Source organism: Urocampus carinirostris, chromosome 5 (assembly GCF_059441175.1).
Source record: "Urocampus carinirostris isolate Australia breed hairy pipefish chromosome 5, RoL_Ucar_1.0, whole genome shotgun sequence".
NCBI lineage: Eukaryota > Metazoa > Chordata > Actinopteri > Syngnathiformes > Syngnathidae > Urocampus > Urocampus carinirostris.
Window position 1 is genome coordinate 21,874,825 of NC_142353.1, and position 20,974 is coordinate 21,895,798.

General features: G+C 38.9%; 2 protein-coding genes across 5 annotated transcripts in view; both read right to left on the reverse strand.

Moving 5' to 3' along the window:
* sh2b3 (SH2B adaptor protein 3) overlaps positions 1 to 16,972 on the reverse strand; it is a 67,803-nt gene extending 50,831 nt beyond the window's left edge. The window contains exon 1 of one of the 3 annotated variants that reach the window (XM_088336159.1): positions 16,647 to 16,972. The gene's annotated coding sequence lies outside the window, so the exon portion shown is untranslated. Of the gene's footprint in view, positions 1 to 788; positions 888 to 7,558; positions 7,659 to 16,646 lie in introns of those variants that run through there. The other 2 variants (XM_088336161.1, XM_088336160.1) reach the window with 2 other exon arrangements.
* Positions 1 to 20,974, reverse strand: part of nmrk1 (nicotinamide riboside kinase 1) — a 191,301-nt gene that overhangs the window by 152,912 nt on the left and 17,415 nt on the right. The gene's annotated exons all lie outside the window — the stretch shown is intronic.

The window sequence follows — 20,974 nt, forward strand, 5'->3', positions numbered from 1 at the left end:
ATCACAGAGAGTCTCAATGGGTTGCGCAGACAGCTCTAACTACATCCCCGATCTGAAACTAAACACTGCAAAGTTTTCTTTAAAAATCTTCTTTTTCATTAGCCAGCTAAAAATTAAGGGTACTAGTTTAATACAACACCAAAATGACACAAATGAATTAATTTACTACCTAAAAAAGCGGGCAAAGTATTCAGTTCTTACGAGTAATGAATAGGCTAAGTGACTACAAACTTTAAAGTTTAGTTTCATTATTGTGCTTCACACCTGTTAAAAAACTTGCTCTTATAAAGTAATGAGAGGAGTACAGGAAATACATATTGAATTTCCAGCAGCTATGACACCACCAGCCCAGGTGGACCAAAGAAATGGGAATGGTTTAAGATGTTACACTTACAATAACAGATGAGATAATTGAATAGCTAAGTAGCAAAGGACCACAGAGAAGCACATTTCTATCAAATGAACCCTTCAAGAAAGGTTCACAGAGTCGTAATTTTGTTTTAGTTTGGTTGGAATGAAGCTTTATAGGACATGCATACATGATCAAATATCCATAACAGTTGCAAAATTTTCATAGGAAAAATGGATGGTTGCAGTCTCCCCATATGTAAGCTTTATTCATAACGTATGAGTTGTAGTGTGGCGCTTAAGGAGTCTTTTTAATTGAATTTTTTTATTTTTTAAAAAGGTGAAAATAAATACATGAGTAATGTAAAAATTTAGTGTGACAAATAGGGCATATGTATTTTGACCTCAAGATAGAAGTAAAGAAATAAATACACACTTACATACAACATCCCCTGGACAACTGCAAATTCACCGGACCTGTAATCAACATTTTTTCTTAACAGCAAGCCTTTAGCAGATGGACATGTCGGAGGAAAGACACCCAAGTACCAAAACTCTTTCATTATGGCCTCTTTGAAGGAACCTTCATAGTCAAAAACCCAAGTCATCACAAAAGCACAAGTTTCAACACAGAACACAGCAAACTTCATGTGTTAAGTGAACTCATCACTGAACTGAAGTTCCTGGAAATGTGATAACCAGCTGAACTTCAAATTGCACTGGTACGCTACTGCACAAGGGAGATTCCATGTCTGATCACCTGGTGTATTACAGCAAGCCCATTTTGATTTTCATGAAACTGGGTGTACTTGTTAATGGTGATTGTGCAACACAAAATCTACTAACATTTTAAGTAATTCAAAGTTTTCTACAAAATGGGATGTCTCTTCTTTTAAACTTTTCTATCTCAGGAACCCCTGGGTCAATTTTTGCAAAAGACATATACCGTAATCAGAAAACAAATTCAACATATCAACAACAACAGATTCAGAATCAACATACATTTCCAATATTGGTCAGTGTTTTAGTACTTCAACCTTGAGATGAATATCTTGACATTAAAATGTACCTTTTCAATCTCGTAATCCCCAAAAGAAATTCATTAAATGCTATTTCCCACATATTTTCTAAACAAAGGTTTCAAAGTCTAAATATTTGTCACAAGGTCAAAGTAGTATAAAGAGACCTCCGGCTAATTCTCGCTTCGGTTATCGCTGGTTCATTGCTTTGCGGATTTTGAATTAAATTGTCTTTATTGTCATTGATATCAACATATCGTGCATTGCGTTCTGCAAATGCTATCTTGAGGGGCAGGTTCCAATTATGTGTGTGTTTATTGGATGTGACTGTGATAGGCTGGTGTATGCTTTCAATCAAATACGGAAGGGCTCTCAAATCAATGTAAACCCCCCCCACCCCAAAGTAAAAAACTTCGGTGCATCTGAGCTAGTATTTCATTGGCTTGTTACATTGAAAAGAAATTCAATCAAATCAGACGTGGAGGAAGGTAAAAAGAGCGTAAAAAAATGGTAATTACCAGTGGGTGCTACGTGGATTGTTATCAGATTTGAAACAAGACTGAGGAGGCGTCAGGAGCATAGGCAATAGTGGCAAAGCAAGTAACAACTCTAACAGGCCACCTCTGCCGAGCCTGTATTTCACCAACGCTAGATCCATCATATATGAAAAGGATGAGCTGGAACAAGAACTCGTGGGAAAGTGTTACATTCAGTACAGTTGTGTTTTAATTATCATGGAGACCTGGCAGAATTCGAGGATACACGATGCTAGCGTGCAGTTGGCCAGCCGCTCTCTAAATTGCTTACTTACACCAAAGGAGAAGCCCTCAAATTTCATTGTACTTTTGAATAATGACAATGAAGACCATTCATTCAATTGCAATTTTGTGTTTTCATTTGTTGATCTACAGTTATTATTTTGTTACAATCATATTCTCTCGGTTGGTAAGGACGTGATCTTTAGATAAGTTGGACTTTTGGGGGCTTTTATGAATGGGCGTCACTACTTCTTGTTTCGCAGGAGGTTTCCCCCCCCCATTAACCATGATAACTGAGGTTATATTGTATATCCTGATACAGAAGGTATCAAAAGAAGGATTTGTGTTGCGCAATCACCAACAAGTACACTAAGTTTCAAAATGGACATGGTTTAAATTTCCAGATTTTTGGTGATTTGATATGCACACAAGGTTTTGCTCCTCTCCATTTTCCTCAATGGTTTAGTTCTTCCTTTTTAAATTCCCATTCAGATCAGTCAATCGCTTATCTTCCACTGCGCCTCTCTTACTTCCCCTCCCTTCCCTCTTTTCCTCTCTTTGTCGGCCTTTACTTGTGGTCTCTTTAGCGGAGTTCTTGGAAACGCTGAGAGGAAGAGATCACAGCCAACAGTGCTGATATGTGAGGCTGTAGTCACGTGGGCTGATCAGCCAGCAAAAGCAGACATCTTGTTTCTTATTAAAAAAATTAAGCACATTTAATAACATGAAACAAAATTTCAACTCCCAAGAGCCAAGAAGAGATCTGCAGGTTCGAGAGCGTTATCCATCCGGGCCTCAGTGCTGTGGAATGCTCTTCCCCCTGAGATTCGATCTGCAACCTCAATGGAAATGTTTAAATCTAAGCTTAAGACACACTTCTACTCTACAGCATATGAATAACCTATATTTTATGTTGATAATACGTGTATTATTTGCCTTCATGTAGGTTTTAGATGAGGGGATGGTGTCATAATAGTCTGTAGTTTGCAATAGTCTTTGATCTTTGCAGCCCTTTGAGACTCTTTGTGATTAAGGGCTATATAATAAACATGACTTGACTCAACACTGACCCCAAAAAAGCTGACTCTTTTTACACCTATCACCACTAAAATGATTTCCTTTCCCCAATTTATATCACATCGCAACAGATCATAGTGTTATTGTATGCCACCTCAACTTTGTGAACATTTTCAAAGTCAAGACAGTGTTTCCCATAGAATTTTGTAAGACCTTGGCGTTTGGACAGTCTAGACTGGTCCAGGCCCATGCTCCAACCCCCCCAAAAAAATGTGTACATTTTTAACTAAACACATTAATTTGGTATATGAACAAATTAACAGAAAGCTAGATTTATGATGAATATGTGCCCTTGTAAACCATTGAATCATAAATACACTAGTTATGAAAAGCAATGACACAATTTATACCCACAAAACATGGTAAATTGAGTTAAATGCAAAAAAATAAATATGCTCATCCTCTAAAAATAACCCATGTTGTTCCGTTGCCTATGCTGTACTATTTTGAGGTAGTGCATCGAGTAAACAGACCAAATATCGATGATTTGGTAAATTGCAGTATTAAATATCAGTACTGATGCTTTAGTGATTGCAGCTATAATGGATTCCGGTTCTTCTTTGCTGGTTTACAAGTTACTGTAACGTGCAACTTAAGAGATACAGTCAAGGCCTATGTCTACAAAATGGTTTTCCTGCACCGAGCGATTTTTCCTAATTGCTTCGAAAAGCCACGTTTTTATGCTCTGTTGAAAACACTGGCAGTGTGACGAAGCACTGGATGGGTTTTCTGCACGCAACGCTAAACATTTTTTTCTGGTCGCTGAGAGTTGAAAAATGTTCAACTTGGGGAGAACGCAACGCTCGTCAATTTTATGTTTTACCCAACTGTCTAATCACAGCGCAGGCTGGGCGGGACAAACACCGCAACAACCGAATCTCATCTTTGGAAGCAACAAGTGTGGGTGGATGGGCTGACTGACCAATACAGTATTCCTTCTGATTGACAGAGATATGTAGCACAAATACACACCAAGGGGTTTGCAATGTTTTATATAATAAATCTAAAAAAAATACTTTTATATATAATATGTATATATATAAGAACATTACTTTTTTTTTTAAATAATACAAGTTTATGAGACTCTGGTGGGACAAATAAAACCCTGTCGGGCTGGCAGGATCTATGCATGGCAAATGCTGCATGACCTCACTTAAAGCTGGGAATATAAGGAACTACAATTGAAAAAAACATTAGGTTAATCAAAATTAAATTGATGAGGGTAAATCGAGCAAATGTTTTAAATCAAAACTATTCTGAATATTAAAGGCAAGTGAGTTATACTTAAATATGTTTGAACTGTCTTTACCCAAAAGTGATGTGTGAATTTAAATTAAACAAAACTATTTAAAACGAAGTAGATACATTTTTTTAAATGCACACATTTATTTTTTGCTTATAGTAAAATTTAAAAGGTGACTGGGCCTCTTGGCCACATAGTAAAGTGCCTAGGTTCGAGTCTGTACTTAAGTGCTTATAGTTTTAGTTTTAATTGTCTTTTTGTTTTTGTTTTTGATAAAAACGTACCGAAAATTGTTTACAACACAATTAGACATGGAACTCCAGAGTAATCACGTAATAAAGACATAAAAGATAAATATAAGATAAAAGAATGTCAGTATAAATGGGCAAAATATTTACAGGGCAGATATTGGAGTTGAATAAGTGCAATGAATAAATGGTGCATTGTAACAATAGTCAAGTCAAGTCATTTTTATTTGTATAGCCCTTAATCACAAAGAGTCTCAAAGGGCTTCACAGGTTAATACACAGACTATTTCTTCAGACTATTACTACACCATCCCCTGATCTGGAACCAACATGAGGGCAAGGAAAAACTCAAAAACCTCAACAGTCATTTTTATTTGTATAGCCCTTAATCACAAAGAGTCTCAAAGGGCTTCACAGGTTAATACACAGACTATTTCGTCAGACTATTACTACACCATCCCCTGATCTGGAACCAACATGAGGGCAAGGAAAAACTCAAAAACCTCAACAGTCATTTTTATTTGTATAGCCCTTAATCACAAAGAGTCTCAAAGGGCTTCACAGGTTAATACACAGACTATTTCTTCAGACTATTACTACACCATCCCCTGATCTGGAACCAACATGAGGGCAAGGAAAAACTCAAAAACCTCTACATGAGGAAAATGAAGAAGAGCATTCCACAGCACCGGTGCCCGGATGGAGAACGCTCTCGAACCAGCGGAACACTTCTTGGCTCTTGGGATCACCAGAATAGTGCAATGCAAAGTAGTGCAATAGGATATAATAGCAACAAACATTCCAAAATAAGTAGAAAAATAACATTTGAGTACCAATTTTCCAATGCATCATTTCTCTAAACTTTTGTTTTCATGTTTGGGATCCTTAAAGAATGCAAATTGTTAACAAGCATAATTGTGTATATGCTTTACTTAAGCAATGATTTATTTATTTTTTACATATTACTATTAGCACATGTGACACATCGTGAGACTCACCTAAGCATCCGATTAAACCAATGCCACAGCCCTCTGTCAAATTTAAGCTGCAAAACTGACAAAATTCATACACAACATCCCTGTCACAACTGCAACTTCACCAGACCTGTAATCAAAATTTTCTCCTTTAAAAACAGCCTGTTGCAGAGGAAACTGTCAAGAGGAAAGACACCCAAGTACAAAGGCTCTTTAATTGTGGCCTCTTTGAAGGCGAGACGTGCCTGTTTGCCTCATTTAACGCACTTCTAAACAGTTTACTGTAGTTGCTGTCAAACACATCGAATTCCACAATGCTGTTATTTTAGAAACAAAAACGCAAAACGTCTTAACTCAAATCAGCAGTGAGCATTCAAAAAGTCTGTGATACAGAAAAGGTTGCGTAACACTGCCCTAAAATACACAAATTCGCGGCTCGGGTCCTAAGCCCAATTGCTACATAATATTTTTTTTATGGTCCATCAAATCAAACAAAGTGCATCTTTTTTGTTTTTCTATTTTAGATCTAAACTTCAACCATTTAAAAGAGCTGTACGTAATTTGAATTTTTTTCATTTGTGGTCGCCACCTCTGGCTTGTGTCTTAATTGCAGCCTCGGTCAGACATGTTCATGATGCACATGCATGTGCCAGTTACAAAAATGAGAAAGAAAAAAAAAACTAAATTTGGTGCTCTGTCACCGAATTCTTTAAGTGTGCAGTGGACAGAAGTAAACGGCAAGTTGCCCTTTTTTACAACGCATCCAATGTAATTACAAAACACAGCAATGACGTCTGAAAACATATACGACACCCTTCTAGAGGAGAAATAAGGCAAGGTTCGCACTGCAGAGCTTAATGCTGAATTCTGATTTTTTTTGGGGTGAAATGCGATGTTTTTCTGAGATTTTTCACATTTCCAACTACATGGGACTTGTATGTGATCTCCTGTGTGACAACACAAGTGTCCCGCATGCGCGGAAGAGGACACATGACGTCACACACAATGTGCTCAGTGTTTGCGAAACTAATCATGGATGTTAACAGCGGAACGTTGTCCCCCCCAAATATTTGTTAAATCCAAAACCTTGCTTTCCTTCAATTAAATGTGCATGTTTTCGTTCGCCATGGTTATTTGTCTGCTTCCCCCAGCCTTGTTGAATGCAGAATAGTGACCACTGTTGCCTATCAATGACCCGCAGCTCTCATAAATGCGTCACAACTGTTTACACTGCATTCGCATACCAAAACATCAGAAGTGTATCAGATTTAGGACCACATATTAAAGTGGCCTGGGTCTGGTGTAAAAAAGATTTTAGCAGATTGGATACAGGTCGCATTTATGAAAAAAAAAAAGGGGGCGGAGGGATAAAATTTCTGCAGTTTTAACATTATTTATACAATGCAAACAGTAATAGGGGCAAAACGAGAGGTCTGACACTACTTTATTCAATATTTACAACGTACTCACAATATTTTCCTCTATTTATGTTCATGATGCACGTGCAAGTACATGCATCTTGAGAGACTGGAGACTAATGGGTAAATAAAACAGAACTGGTATGTTGGACAGGGATGCGAGAGCACAAAAATAACCCCTTACAAAGGATTTGTATCATCATATATGCAACAAACAAACGTACACTGACAAAAAGTAATAAAGCGCTTGTAACTGCAGTGCTGGGATACGGGTTTAAAGAAGTGCTAACAGCAATTTACCATCTCGGAAGTTGTAGTATTTTCCTCAAAATATTTTCTACTGTTTTTACAATGACTTGATGCTATCGAGCAAACAGCTTAACTGGACACAACTGCCGATGTTACTTTGAGAGTTTAAAGCTTGGTGTTTTACTTTGATATTTTCTAGTGTGTAGTGTTTCAAAAGAACTTACCTTTCAAGCAAATGTAGAGCAAATGATAAATCATTTGTCTTACACTAATAAAATAGAAACAAAACCACAAACACGAAGACGAGCAAGACGTCACTCTCAACCAGTTAGTTCCAAGATCAGCATAAAACGAACAAATTGCAGGCGCCGGTTTGCAAGTTCAAAGAGCATACACGATACTTGGGCAGATTGAATTGTGGGAATCTTGTTTGCTAAAGATAACTCACAAATAAATATGAAGTTAACCGCCAAATATTTTGGTAATTGTTAAATCATTTAATACTTTCTGGATTAGAAATCATAAGAGTACTCATAATTCCAGTTTATCAACATTTTTTGTTTCAGCTAAATGTTATTGCACTAAACTGTGATAGTATGTACCTTTTGACTTATTTTATTTTTTTTGTTGTTGTTGCAGCTTGAGGTTGCTGCACTTCTTTTCATCACACTATTGTTACGATGCACTATTCTTTCTTTGCACTTTTATTATTATAACTTGGCCAGTCTTGGAGCACTAGGTTGAAAATATTTTTTTCTGTCTTTTATCCCGATGGTCTTTTATGTTTTTTTTTCTCTTTAAAGTTGTTATTTCTTGCCTACCCTGGAGTGCCATGTCTAATCCTGTTCCAAACATTGTTTCACAAAGTTGATATCAATGACAATGGAGAAAATTTAAATCAATTAAAAGTTCGCCAATGTTCCTAATGCAATTCATGAGTAAGGGTGCAATGGATCAGAATGCCTGCCCGCACTTCTGATCGATCCGGGGATGAGGGTCACAGATCGGATACATTTTCAGATCAGCAGAAAATAAATAAATACATAAGTAAATATAAGAGGATAAAAAAAAAATATTCTTCATTTATTATGTAAAACACATTTATAACACACATGTAATATATAAAAATAAACTTCAAAGGGGAACATGTGAGTAAAGGGAACACATAGATCATTTTCAAATTAGCCTACAATAGTGACATCATGAGATCGGTACGTAAAGCACAGGAATATCATTTTATTCAAAAAAGAAGTAATGGATGTTGGTTTAAGATCAGGTAATGGTGTAATTGTAATCCTGTGCAGTCCCTTCGAGACATTTTTGTGATTAAGGGCTATACAAATAAATGTGACTTGACTTGACTGGATGCGTGTGGACGTCACGCTAACCTGAATCACTTATTACTGTTACTCTGCTTATCATCGTCGGTGATTGGAAACTGCAGTGGATATCAAAAAAAATACAAAAATGAATGGAAAAATCCCTGGTGGTTTTGCTGAATTTAGAACACACTCATTTTCATTAAAGATGACATTCAAAAACTCAGAGAAACCCTCATAAGAAATATTTTAAGACGCTACAAAAACACTTTCTAGGTATCAGTTTCTGAAGTAGTCATTTGGACTTAAACTGTGTTGTTTTACTATTTTGTGAGTTTGCAATTTGCATAAACTGTATGCAGAGTTAATAAAAACTCCAAGTGCAACACGTGGTGAAGAGGGAAATTTACAATGCTTCAAAATATTCAAACTATCAGACTCCTTCCCCCTTAATCTTAAAGGGACATTGTGCATTATTTAGCGCCTCCTAGCGGTAAAACCAACTTCATTCATTAAGAAATATGTATTTAAAGGCAGGGTGCATCGTTTAAGTTGTCCTTAAAAAAGCAGAAAGTTAGTATGTGCAGCAGGGGTCGGGGAACCTATGGCTCACGAGCCATATATGGCTCTTTTCATGAGTATATATGGCTCAGAGATAAAAAGGTACACATGCAAATCTCATCTATAGTTTTTAAATTCTAATAAGTGCAGAGTCAGGTCAAGTGCACTCATAGCTGATGTAGCACTAATAATTTATTGGTTCGGTCCAGTATATAAGCGTATACTGCCGACTACAGTTTACAGTCAAGATTTCACACCAACAGCGTCATCTCCAAGGAAAATTGTCAGTATCCTCGTTTGCAGTATTTTGTGATATTTTTACAAAATAACTGCTTGCACCTTGTTTTGAAACGAGGTTCAAAATAAGCATCAATGATCTTAAGTAATTGCGAGAGGGAGACGCGTTCAAAGTGGCAATTTGTTGGTATGGGAAACAGGCTATGGCATTATTCTTATATGATAAATCTTATAAAATCATCAATCAAATCATCACACAATAAAATAAAATGCCCTAAACAGTTAGATTGTCTGGAGAGCAGGTTTAGTAGGTTTACTGAAATTTGTGTTAAAATATAGTTAAATTAGAAAAAATTAAAAATCCAAACAATTTGCTATTACGACTCTTTGGGTTAAAATGGATCCTAACCTCTTATGCACAGTATGAACAGTCCCCAGCTGTGATCAAAGAGCTTTGTGCTTTAAGTCAAGTCAAGTCATTTTTATTTGTATAGCCCTTAATCACAATTAGTCTCTAAGGGCTTCACAAGGTATTACATATAAGAAGTTTAGGTTATTCGTATGCTATAGAGTAGAAGTGAGTTTTGAAATGAAATGAAATGATCTGCATTTATATAGCGTTTTTCAAGTCAATGACTTCCCAAAGCGCTTTACATTGTGCTTCACATTTCCCAATAGCGGCCGTGATCTGTGCAGCCATGTAAGGTTATAACCTGCTTATTAGGGGTATTGAGGGTTAAGTGTCTTACCCAAGGACACTTCGGTATGTAACACGGACAAGCTGGGATTCGAACTGGGATCCCTTAATCCTAAAACGATCGCTCTACCTCCTAAACTACTGCCTAAGCCTAGATTTAAACATTTCCATTTTGCGTTTAAAAAATGCAATCATGGCGTGTGGCGGAACAGAGGAAAATAAAAAATCTACCCCATCATTTAAATCACAAGCATGGGTGCATTTTGATTTCCCTATCAAATATGGGATTAAGTTAGTGGATACAATCACAACCGTGTGTTGGCACCGGCACACATGAAAGTATGACTTTATGCGTATTCCAGTGTGACTCTCTGATTTTATCTTACTTTCAGCAAAGATGTTCAGGGGGAAACACATAGGTAAGAGGAATGGAGAGTTGGGCAGTGCTGGTGAGTAACATCTTGCTCGTCCCTGGTTTTATATATATATATATATATATATATATATATATATATATATATTATATATAAATAAAAGTGTAGCTTAAAACAGTGAAAGTAAAAAATAGCCTGCTTCAAGTACAGTCCCAACGCCAACACAAACCTCAAGAAAGAGGACAAATATAATCGTTTGTTCCAGCGCATCTATGAAATGCATGTCCTTGCACGCGTATCCTGAATGAGCTGACTCAGGCTGCAATGATGACACAAGCCAGGAGATGGAGGCAGCGAGTAAAAAAGTTCTGTATGTTTTCTTGAAATAATAAGCAAAATTTTATGAACAATGCTTGTAGTACAAGAAATATGCATTTATTTTACATAAAATGAGTCTCATGTAGAGAAAGCGGACATAATTTCCCGCCATCCTGCTGCGGAAACCCAAAGAAAATAAATAGCTCGTGAAAAGCTTAGCAAAAAAATGAGAAGAAAAATGGTGCAGGCTGGTCACTTTCAGTCTCCATCTTTTGTGTCATTCCTCGTGCTTTTTGGCATTTGTTTTCAGATGCACTACACAATACCCTGTATTCTAACGGTGAAATGATACACATTGTCCCTTTAATTGAATCATGATGTACCCAAAGATCCCCACCGATAGTCATACTTTCATGTGTGCCGGTGCCAACACACGGTTGTGATTGTATCCACTAACTTATTCCCATATTTGATAGGGAAATCAAAATGCACCCATGCTTGTGATTTAAATGATGGGGTAGATTTTTTATTTTCCTCTGTTCCGCCACACGCCATGATTGCATTTTTTAAACGCAAAAAATAGATCCCATGTTCCAGACTGCCAATATTAATCCGAAGGGATCAAAGATGATCTGAGGAACCACCCTATTGCATTTTAAACTAATCATGGACTGTTTTTTGTGATACTTTTAGCTCGACTGCGACAATTTGCTTTCTCTTAAGAAAACAAGGATTTTTTATTAGGGGCGGCAGTGGCTCAGGAGGTAGAGCACTCGTCTTGGGATCAAGAGATCGCAGTTCGAATCCCGGCTCCTCCGTGTTACATGTCGAAGTGTTCTTGGGTAAGACACTGAACCCCTAATACCCCCAATAAGCAGGTTAGCGCCTTAAATGGCTGCACGGCCGCTATTGGGAAATGTGAAGCACACTGTAAAGTGCTTTGGGAAGTCTTGACTTGAAAAGCGCTATATAAATGCAGATCATTTCATTTCACTTTTTCCTTTTTTTTTTGCAAAGTATGGACCAAAAAGCTACATTATGGCTTTAGAAAGTTTGATCACATGACCCTGATATGAGCTGACCTGCATGAGCTCCATGTCAGCTTAAGAAGTGATTTTAAGGTTTTTGTTGGTATTATACAAACTTTTGCATGGACTTTCCCCTCCGACCTATGTCCCTGGTCAGAGCCTTTGATCGTCAAATGCTGGTCTACTGGTAATCCCAAGAGCCAAGAAGAAATCCGCAGGTACGAGAGCGTGCTTCATTCGGGCCCCGTTGCTGTGGAATGCTCTGCCCTCTGAAACTTCGATGTGCAATCTCATGGAACTGTTTAAATCTAGGCTTAAAACACACTTATACTCAATAGCCTATGAATTTTGTTGACCCCAGGAAGCTGTCAACCGGAATTCTGTTATTTCCTATACTTTTTTGTCGATGATGTCTGGGCTATAAAAATAAATGTGACTTGACTTAATATCCATATTTTGCAGCCTGGTCACCCTGGAAGAGGGATAACCTCGTGCGCAGCCACTTTTCAAGGTTTCTTAATTTTTCTCATGCAGAGGTTTTGGAATTTTTCCTTGTCCTCATGCAGGTTTCAGATCAGGGGATGATGTAATGGTAGTCTGTATTCTTCACAGCCCTTTGAGACTACTTGTGATGAAGGGCTATACAAATGAAATGCTAATTTGAACCAATAATTAATATTAGAATACAAGGATTTAAATGAAATATTTTTTTAATCTCACCCAGGAAATGTTATACACGTTCATTGATTATTAAATAAAAAGCTGCAGCACTAACAAAACAAACACTCACATTCAAATTTGAACATTTGGACCTAAAAACACAAATTGGGCAGAAATTTGAAAACCAGATTACACCTCATATACTGCAAAATACATGGATAAAATTGGAAATGCATACAGTATTTATACATGTGCATTCTTTCAAGAGGTTTTAAAGTATACTACCATATCTGTGCATTGTATGCAACGGGAATTGAACCTGGGTTGCTACACGAGAGTGGTGACACTTAATCACCAGAGATACAGATAACATATGAGAAAGCGTTGGATTACATTTCATTATCACACTAATTTTAATCATGGTGCCAAATACAAATTTTAGAGAAGGGAAAAAACAGAAATTTGGTCCTGAAGGATATAAATAAAGGCAAAGGCAAATTCAGCTTTAGATACACCAAAGAGTTGTTTCCTTCTTTGTGCTTTTTTGTGTTTATTTAAATATATTCGGACAACTTTCTGCTTTCACCATACTCTAACATTCACTTCTGGAACCATGAGTAGAAATAGCATGATAATGAGATCAAGTCGAAAGCTTTTTTGTATATCAACTCGATCATTGGGGTCTATTGGTTAGGTTTTAGAGCACTCATTGCCGCAACTCTGTTTCAATTCCCGTGGCATACAACACTTTACTATTTTGGTCAGCAACATTTTTCAAATGATCAATCATTGCGCTAATATCTTCCGTGAGTGTATAAAATGTGCAATGGTTATACACGGCAGCTCTTCTTGTAGTAATAATTACTGTGCCTTACAGTCCAGCGTGCCTTGTATATGAAAAATATGCAACAAAAGACTTATTTTTGGGGAGTTCGCCTTATAATCCTGTGCGATTTATAATGCGGAAATTACGGTATGATGATATTTTTATTGAAATGCTAGGAGTATGGAACGCTTTGAGGAAAAGCCATACAAGGAGATCTCTAAAGTAGGGAGCACATGTTGACTTGTACATTTCTGTTATGTATTGGAGTGAAAAGAGGAAAAAAAGGAAACCAGAGAAACAAAGAAAACACACACGCCAACTTAAAAAACAAGGTCAATGCCGTGATACAAACCCCAAAACCTCAGTAATGAGAGCCACATTAAAGTCCAAATAATGACAAAGACTAGCTAGTTCTAATTTCAATGACACAGAAAAAAAGTGAGTTTTTATATTTGTAGTTAAAAAAAACATATAACAAATACAAAATCCTGGGAGCACTGCAGCCAACAGGAAAAACATACAGATTGTAACCAACAGAGCCAGGAAGATCGTTGGTTGCTCCCAGCCCAGTCTAGAGGACATTGCCAGCTTGCAATATAGCGCCAGAGCAATCAACATTATAAAAGACTCTTCTCACCCCACCCACCACCCCTATGACCTGTTGCCTCCTGGTAGGCAGTACCGGTCCTTTAAAACAGTGGTTCTAAACTGGTCTGAAACGAAGACCCACCATCGCACCCTAATTAGAAGCCGTGGCCCAAATCAAAAAATAATCCACTTCTCGAATTTATTGAATGAAACAATCGTGCAGTCTAAAGCAGAGATAGTAGAGCATAATCCCTTTTTTTAAACAAAAAAATTACCAGCAAAAGCAAAACAACTCTAAGTACTGTATGTACTTGTATGTAAGCCTACATCGCAAATAAGCCAACCCCCTTAAACTGGTTTAAAATAGTCACATACTAAAAGAAAAGCATACCAAAAACCTTTATAAGACATGTACCTGAACAACTTTAATAATTCAGCTAGTTAGATGAAAATGATTATTGTAGCTAAAAATATAACATTTATAACAGAGGTCAACCGATTATCGGCCTGGCTGCTGATCGGCCCCAAAATTTGGGAATTTGACAGATATCGGTATTGGCATATTTATTTATTTGACGACCCATTATTTAAGCTCAGATGCAGACGAGCCTCTCCATCCCTCACCCTCTTCCCTCTGTCTCAGACGCCACCTACCCCGCGCCTCCTGATTGGATAAGGGACTGGGCGCCGAGCCAATGAAGCAGGGCAAATATTCTTAGAGCCGCGTAAACAACGGCAGCTTTGCTAACTCCTGAGGCTTGACACGCCAGTAAATCAAGACCACTGAGAATTTTGAGTATATTGAGTCCGTGGTAGAAAAGCGAGTGAGTGATGAAGAGTAAAAAGTGTAGTTAACTTGTTTTAGGGAATTACTTTAAGCTGGAGACTGATATATTATCTCTCATAATAACATTAGTCTGTCAATCAAGCGTGTGTGTTTGTGATTGAGAAAGAGAGAGCATAAAAAGTACGCTAAAGTGGAAGCTAAGTAATTACCTGTTACCATAAAATTAGTTCATCAATCTGGCTCTAAAACAGGAAAGCCCACAGTTTTCAATTGGCGAGCTCTGTTGAAATTTTAAGTACTTTTGTTCTAAGTTAATTTGCGTCATATTTGTTGTAAGGACATTTTTATTTATTTGTTGTAAAAAAAAATCAGCGAGCTAATTGACTTTTTATGTACCTGTCTACGAGTTGTTGCTGAACTTAATTTTACTCCCTGCACTGTTTTTGGTTTAAGTGAAAGATTAGTCACGTTAGTTGTGCTGAACTTCAAATGTATTTACTGGAAAAGGTTTTAGTTTTTCATCATTAAAAAGGTTTTACCCACCAGTTGAAATACACTGCCCTAAAATAAGAACCAACAAGCTCAGAGACCGTTTCTTCACTAGGGGCATCACCACCCTAAACAAGCAAGCAAAACTGTGAAAATTGTATTTGGGGATTTGTTTTTATTGTTTTTGCTTAATGTTAACACACTACTTTTTAATTGCACTAATGTTATGATGCACCATTATTTCATTGCACAATTATAAGTGTTTACGTAGAGCAGTAGTCAGCACATTCGCCTAATACGCGAAAGATCCCCGGTTTGAGTTCGGGTGGAAACACATGTTGCCTTGGAGAGGGATGGGCACCATCATGCTGTACTTGCCCAAGACACACCACAAGGAATGATGCCAATACGATGCTATTGGTTAAAGGATCCAACCAGCCAAGCATTATTATAACTTAGCCCAGTCTCAAACCACTACTGTGTAAATATTTTTGCATATTTATTCTGGCAGTCTTTTATTTTATTTCTATTTTAATGTCTCCATTACAAGTTTACCCTCACAATGTTTCATAAGTACTTGCACAGTTCGATTAAGACCTTGGAGATTTTTTTTTTTTATCATGTGGCAAATCAAAAGCCAACTGGACCGCGCTGTCTATATTTCATGCTGACAATGTCTGTGTATTGTTTTTTTAATTCCTACATCAATTGCATACTTGGTCATCCTTATTATTTTGCATTATACATTAATTATTTTATTTATTTTCTTGTTTTTATTGTTTGTCAATGCAACATCCATTGCAGCCTGTTCATGCTGGAAGGGGGATTATCTCATATGCAGTCCCTTCTCAACGTTTCTTCATTTTCCTCATGCTGAGGTTTTAGAGTTTTTCCTTGACATTGTGTAGGTTTTAGATCATGGGATGGTGTAATTATAGTCTGTAGTTTGCAATTGTCTACGGCCTGTGCAGCCCTTTGAGATTTGAGATTAAGGGCTATGCAAATAAACTTGACTTGACAACGTTGATATCAATAACAATGAAGACAATTCGATTCCATTTGTTTGGACCAACAGAAAGTTGTCCAAGTAAGACTGGCAAGATGGGTGCCATGTTGCGTCATTGCTATGGTTACCACCGCCATACTGACGTCATTTTTCAATGACAGCGTCAAGATAACGTACACTTTTTTTTCCAAAAACACTAAAAACACTGAGTTATGCCAAATTTAAGACACTTTACAGCCAATGCCCGATATCTCCCGGGTTTCTTTTTAAGTCACTCAAAGCGGAAGAGATAATTAACAGCAGCGTTCAGAACTTGAATTGGAGAGTCGTCGTGCGCCATGTGTCAAGTAAGACAACAAAGTTGCTCAGTTGTTAGAATGTCATTATCATTTTCAAACGTAACAATTCAAGTCAGTACTCACGTTCTCCGTTATCTCGGACGGGCACCCACCGCAGCACGTCAACACAACTGTTTGGACTACGCATAACGGAAATGTGTCCAAAAGACATCCAAAAAAGTTTGTTACAAAAAGTAGCGTCGGCGGGAAGAACCAAGACCCCCTCAAAAAAGAGAACCGGGATTAACCTGGGCTGGAGAAATTACCCAAAACAGTCTTTTCGGCTTCCATTGTGACTTGACGCGACTATGTCCTGAACTTAAAAGGAGAGGAAAAAAACTTTGCAGCACGAACTTGACGCAGAAAAAAAGAAGGGACCCTCGTTTCCGCTCTGCGTAGGAGGAGGGTAAGAGTGGAGGAGGGAGGTGTAAGACACGTTAAGTTGGTAACATTTTGCGAATGCGTTTTCTTGCTTCCGTTTGAACAAATAAAAGCACATATTGTACCATCTACTATGAGTACTGCATACCTGTCAACCTCCACGGCTCCACGCCCTTACAAAATGTTGTGTTTTCCCTTACAAAATACAAAATAATTTACACCATATTTTTTTTCAAACGTGTTCGTGTAGTTTAACATGTTATATTATACATGTGTTTCGTTTTATCATCCATCCATCATCTGCACCGCTTATCCTCAGTAGGGTCACAGGGGTGCTGGAGCCCATCCCAGCCATCTCCAGACAGTGGGCAGGGGACACCCTGAACTGGTTGACAGCCAGTTGCAAGGCACACAGGGACAGACGATTCGATCGCTCATTCACACCTAGGGACAATTTTAACCAATTAACCTGAAATGCATGTTTTTTTGAATGTGGGAGGAAACCGGAGTGCCCAGGGGAAACCCACGCAAGCACGGGGAGAACATGCAAGTTCCGCACAGGAAGGTTGGTGGCTGGATTTGAACCCATGACCTCAGAACTGCGCCGCACACGCGCTCACCACCGCGCCGCAGTGCTGCCCTTCGTCATATCATATATATTGTTAATGAACATTTTGTTGTGAGACACTGAGTTGCTCGACATGAATGAGGTTTATTATTAAAAAAAAAAATTATAATTCCTGCATAAAATTATTTTTGGTAATATACTGATTAAAGGGATAACCACAAACATGTCTTTTTTTATTTTCTCATTTTATACTTCCTTTTTTTCTTAACTTCTTTATACAAGAATAATGATTCGAGATATAGGCTACCGCAGCGAACTCGTTTGACTTGATTGATTTTTTTTTTATTATTATTCAGCCAGTATCAACCATCAACATGATATCTACCGGAAATCATTTTGGTCACGCGAAGCTATCCATGTGACTCGTCGCCTTCGATCGGCGCCGGGTTTTTAGACCCAACTGCTGTGTTAGGAGTCATTAGGTGACCAAATCCCCCAATTCCAACCCTTAATGCCAAGCGCCAAGCAGGGAGGCAATGGGTACCAATGTTGTAAGTCTTGATTTGACTCGGCCGAGGCTTGAACCAGCGACCTCCCAGTCTCGGAGCGGTGTATACCGGATGGTACCCATTATTGACAAATTTGCGTTTTTTTTCGTACAGATTTTCTTGTACGTCGTACTCGTCTTGAAATGCATAATAAACGTACTTTGTACGGCAAAATCGTACAGGTTAACAGGTATGGTATTGTTACATGTCGCTCCCGTACAATGCAGAGATCCAGCTCATCTTTCAAGAGTGGGATGACGCTTCACACTGAAAAACAACGGTGACCAGATGATGAAGGTGCTGTATCTGAGTCAGGCCTCTCCTGCTACTGGTAAACATGGAAACCAGTACTGTCTGTTTTATTTGGGGGAGTATACACCCTACCTAAGAATGGGCACGGCCAGGCTGTACTCGCCCGAGACACACCACAGGAAGTGATGCCCATACGACCCTGGTGGTTAAGGAATCCATAAAATTTGTGGTATATTTATATATTTATAAAGCACTAAATGTGAAAAAATGCCAACATCGTCCCGCATGTCTCTCTGTGTGTCTGCAACAAAAATACTACAGAATTATTAAAACACTTAATATCAAATTTAGTGCTTAAAACAGGGGTCTTCGTTCTGATTAGAAATACTATTATGAAAGTATTACAACAGAAATACCAACAAAACTACAACTACAGTTATAATTGAAAAATAGTTTGGAAATACTGCAATGTTATTGGGACATCGCGATGTGACGTAGTGTGGTTGTGAAACCGCAAAGCACTGCGATTTTTCAACGTTTTGTAGTGAGTGATGGAGTTTTGGCCAACCACAATTGTTACTGTTCGAGTTTTAAAAGCGCTGACCAATCAGAGGCAAGTTTTAATAATAGTAAAAGCCAATAAACGCGATTCAAAATTTGGAAGCACCACACTATGCCGCACCCACCGTGTGAGCTCATTGAGTGTCATGGCGGACTCCGTAAACATAGTCCCAGGGTCAACAAACGGTAAGAAAATGAAGTTTACACCGAAGAAGGGCGATACATTGCTTGTTTGGACCTATTTTTGTTTTGACAAAGCGTACGTGAAACAGATGAAAAACGCCTGTCGCAGACACTAGGAATTCAGTTGGGAGGCAAGGGGGCGCCAGTCTGCGAAAGTTTGGGAACCATTGAGTAGACTAATGCAGCGGAGTACACTCTTTTATTCACTAATCTACTCAAGTAAAAATAAAGCATATTGATTTAAAAATACTCCTGAAAGTACAAAATGTACTCAGGTAACTGTAACGGAGTAACTGTAACTCATTACTACCCACCTCTGAACCTCCTGTGGATTTTTACTGGGGAATCACACTTCTCAGCCTCCCAAACAAGGTCTAATCAGGGGTACCTGAGAGGAAGGTCTGTTAGGAGTAGTGTGGTTTTCGTCCAGGCTGTGGAACAGTGGACCAGCTCTACACACTCTGCTGGGTCCTTGTGAGTTCAGAGAAGTTTTCCTATCCTGTCTCGATGTGTTTTGTGGATTTGGAGATAGCATTCGACATTGTTCCTTGGAGTACTTCCGGAATTTAGGGGACCGGACAGTCACAGCATGACCGGTGCCAGAGTTTGGTCCGCATTGCCAGCAGTAAGTCAGATTGGGATGGGAGCCTGTCCCAAGTGGAGTGGAATTCAAATTACCTGAGGTCTTGTTCACAAGCGGGAGTAGAATGGGAGGGAAGATCTACAGAGAGGTCGATGCAGTGTCTGCCATCATGCGAACCCTGTACCAGTCCGTCGTGGTGAAGAAGGAGCCGAGCCGAAAGGCAAAGCTCTTGATTTACCGGTTAAGCAAAGTTACTACCCTTGACTATGAACTGTGGATGATGACCGAAAGAACAAAGTCCAGGATACAAGCGCCTGAAATTATAGGGTGAGAAGGTCAGTCCTCCCGGGAGGGACTTAATGTAGAGACAATCCTCCTCCAGAGGTGGCTCGGGGATATGATAAGGATGCTTCCTGGTTACCTCCCTCGGAAAGTGTTTCGGGCATGTCCCACCGACAGGAGGCCCCATGGAAGACCCGAGACTATGTCTCTACGTTGGCCTGGGAACACGTCGGGATACCGTCGGATGAGTTAGATGAAATGGCTGGGAATAGGTCGGGGCTTCCCTGCTGAGGCTGCTGCTCCCGCGACCTGATAAGCAGAGGATTATGGTTGGATGAACATTTATATTCAACTTGCTTGTGAAAATCCCCTTTTTGGACCGGTGGAGGAATCGCAGTTCGATTAGTTTCCCCTGCTGTCCCTCTGAAGCTTACGTGATGTTTTCTTATTCTGAATACCACTCCGTTTTGTAAGCTTAAGTTAACGGTAGAGCAAATAGTTTTTGTCACGGTTGCCATGGCGCCCAATTGGCCCCGCCCGTGTGGCACCAGCTGCGGCTCATTGACAGATTGGCTTTCCGTCTATTTAAGCTCAGTGCTCTCATTTTTCCTTTGTCCGTCCGTCAACGAACCCCTGCCCTACAAGACGTGGGTTTTGACTCGATCCTGTTTTCCTGCCTGGTATTGTTCCCGTTAATTTTTCTCCTGTTTAATATCGGTTTCCACTTTTGTTCCCGTCTATTTTTGTCCTGTTTATCATTCTCTCCAGTTTTTGTTCCCGTCTGGTTTGACCTGTTTATTTTCGATATCCTGCTTCATTATCTATCCTGTCTGTCCCGTCCTGTCTGGTATCGACCCCATCTGTCCGATATCAACTCGGGCGATCCCGTCGGCCTCTGGCTTCCTATCATTTCATGCCAGACTGCTGCCTAACCAGCATGACTCCCCATTTCCCGTAAAATAAACGGCTTGTGTGAGTAACGTGACGCGTTTGGGTCCTGATCCAGATCTGGTTCATGACAGTTTTGTTCTCATTGCTTTCAGGCCCCTAGGTT